A 3,245-nucleotide genomic window follows, 5' to 3' on the forward strand; every position below is an offset into this window, starting at 1 on the left:
ACTTTGAATGGATAAAATGTGTAAGTACCGAATGACTGGCTGATCCCATACATGAAGAACAAAGCTTGGATTAAGCTTTTACCTTCCTTATAGAAGTTTAGTAAAGATTCGTTTTTTATGCGATATCTATTGTTCAAAGATCTTGAAATGTAGTTCCACACCATTTTATTTCATGTTACATGATCTCTTTAACGCAGATATATATGCATGTACATCATCACTTGCTCTTCTTGAAGTGATATATCTGGATGTTCTCCACATCCAACTTCTTGAAGTTACTCTTCCTCCTTGTCGTAAAGAAGTCGCCCCAGTTGAACTCTTCATACTTGCCCACGTTACTCTCGTCTAGCAGCTCCTCCAATGGCTTCACCATCACATGGTGCGCAGGGTTGAAGAAGAACGGTATGGAGAATCGCTCTTTCGCCGAGTTCACGGACACCCTGTGCTCTGCGCTCTCGTACCTGTCGTTGCTCCACACCTGAACAAGGTCGCCGACGTTGACGATGAAGGAATTGGGGACCGGCTTGACGCGAACCCACTCGCCGTCAGACTGCCTCTTGACGTCGAGCCCGCCGACATCATCCTGGGAGAGATCGGCGAGGGCGACGGCGTCCTTGTGGCGGCCGACGCCGAGGGCGAGGTCGGGGAACGGGCAGGGCGGGTAGTGGTTGAGCCTGATGGAAGCTGGTCTGGTCCCTGAAGAATCCATTCAGCCTCTTGGCCGGCAGATTCAAGGTGAGGGCAATCAGTTCCAAGAGCTTGAAAGCTAGCGCCTCTGTAGCCTGGGCATACTCTGTCAGTGCTCCTCTGAATCCAGGCGGCGATTGGGGCCACTGGTTGCGCAGTTCGATCAGCCCATCGACACCTCCGCCGTCCGCCACCAGAGAAGGGATGAGGGGACGGCTCGTGGACGACCAAGTCGAACACCTCCTTCCAGTCGCGCACGTTCTTGGTGTTCTCCGCCTCGTAGTACCCGACCGGATTCGCCTCGTCGCGCCGCACCCGGCGCCGCTCCTCCAGCGGCAGCGCGAAGAACCCCCTCGAGGCCGCCCACGCCCGCTCCACCACTCCCTGCGGAACCCCGTGGTTGATCACCTGGAAGAAGCCCCACTCGCGGCATGCCGCCTCCACCTGCGCCACCAGAGCATCCAACTCCGGCGGCGGTGGCGATTCCAGGCGGGCGTCGAGGAGATGGAGCGGCGAGAGGTCGATGAGAGGGATCCCGCCGGATTCGGACACGACGGGCTTCGGCCGGTGCTCCGGGGCTTGAACGAAGGCGGACTCGAAAACCAGCGCCATTTTGTTTCCCCTCTCGCTGCTTCATCTTCCTTAATCCTCCTCGCTTTCCTATAAATTGATTGGTCGATGGATGTGGACGGTTTAAAGAGGCTCGGTTCATTATTTGCAGATAATAACATTATGTACCTAGGATTCTAAAGGCCCTTCAGTACACCAGCCTATTGATTGGCTGTCGAGTGGGCCATGCTATTCTCAGAAATGACAAAGCGAGATCACATGCTGATGGGCTTGCTGGCTTTCGTCGGTCATCCACTTATGACTTAACAGCCGGATTTGAGAAACGACAGAATTCGGCTGTATACTTTTTTATTTTTGTTTTTATTATTATTACTTTTTTTTTCCTTTTCTTTCTTTTTTTTCCCTTCTTATAATTAACTATTAAACAAGAAAAAAATTTATTTTTTCTTTAAGATCAATAAGTGTTACCAAGATATGAAGTCCCGTGAACTTGATATTTAATAGATAAGAAAAATTGGAAGACTGAGATACGTATACAAGTAACATGGAAGGTATGTAGATGGAAGAATATAACATCAAGGTGTATAGACACGAGAATGCAAGTCATAGTAACATAGAACATATGTAGCACAAAAGTATATATTTGATAGTAAAAATAAACATAGCATATCTAATTATGCTAAAAGTGTGTTTGATTTAAATTATTATATATAATCTTGGTTATATGATTATTAAATAATCACATAACTGAAGTGGTATAAAATATAATCTAATATTATTTAATTTAATTTATTTATTTGAAAAAAATAAAATATAACCAGTTTAACATTTACTATATTATCTTTAATTTAATTTTTTTAGAATAAATTAAATCAATAATATTAATATTAATAATATTAATGATGATAATAAATTGATAATATATATATATATATAATAAATATAATTTAGTTATAATTTTTTAAATTTAAAATAAACATATATTTTTTAATGAAATAATTAGTTAAAATAATTAATTTAATAAAATAATTAGTTAAACTAATATATATAATTCATTAATTTTATTTTAAAATTTTTAAAATAAATTTATATATATTTTAATAAAATAATTATTTTTAATAAAATAGTTTGTTAAATTAATAAATATATTTTGTTAATTTTAGTTTATTAAAATAATTTATTAAATTAATAAAATAATTTATTAACTTAATAAATAGAATTCATTATTTCATTTTTAAAATTTAAAATAAATATATTTTTAAAAATAATTTATTAAAATAATTATTTTAATACAATAATTTATTAAATTAATAAATATAATTCATTAATTTTATTTTTTAAAATTTAAAATAAATTATCTCTTTTAAATTTATAATTATTTAAATTTAAATTTATTGAATTAATTTATAACTCGGCTTCAATTAGATTTCATAATATATTTCAATCAACTTAGTTTTAAAACCGGAGGATAATCATGAAAAAAAATTCGTTAACCTCCGAGATCGTAGAAAATATTAAGTTGCTAAGGTAATCATATTCTTAAATTATAATTTATTGTTGATGTGACGGTGATACTGTATTACTTGAGAATCGATCATAACCTGAATCAAAAGATAATCTTGAATAGATAACTAAGATTATCAACGATAACCCCTAACTAAATGCCCCCTAAGAGACAAAAGTATAGAAGATGTAAAATATGGTATATCAAGTTTGACATACGCTAAGTTGACTCCCTCGAATATATCAACAAAATTTAATTTTGACACAATCAACCAAACTCTAAAAGGTTGATTAGCTTCGTACATTCCTAGACATGAGTCTAGAGCATTCTACATTATAATTTATTCAAATGATGTTGTCTTAGCTTTTTCTTAGACGGGATAACCTATGGAATCACACCCACAATCTCTTGAAAACCTAAGACCATTTGTTTGTTTCCCCTACTAATAATTGTCATTTAATTATGGTGGTGCTAAGTACAAGAT

At 36.5% G+C, this 3,245-nt stretch overlaps 1 pseudogene; it reads right to left on the reverse strand.

The window, feature by feature from the left end:
* Positions 1 to 151: 151 nt before the first annotated feature.
* LOC141820416 (protein LATERAL BRANCHING OXIDOREDUCTASE 1-like) lies at positions 152 to 1,308 on the reverse strand (annotated as a pseudogene).
* Between the last annotated feature and the right edge of the window lie 1,937 nt (positions 1,309 to 3,245).

Source organism: Curcuma longa, unplaced genomic scaffold (assembly GCF_044706935.1).
Source record: "Curcuma longa cultivar G26 ecotype Majalengka, Jawa Barat unplaced genomic scaffold, ITB_CL_G26_1.1 utg3290_np1212_1714210_RagTag, whole genome shotgun sequence".
NCBI classification, from domain to species: Eukaryota; Viridiplantae; Streptophyta; class Magnoliopsida; order Zingiberales; family Zingiberaceae; genus Curcuma; species Curcuma longa.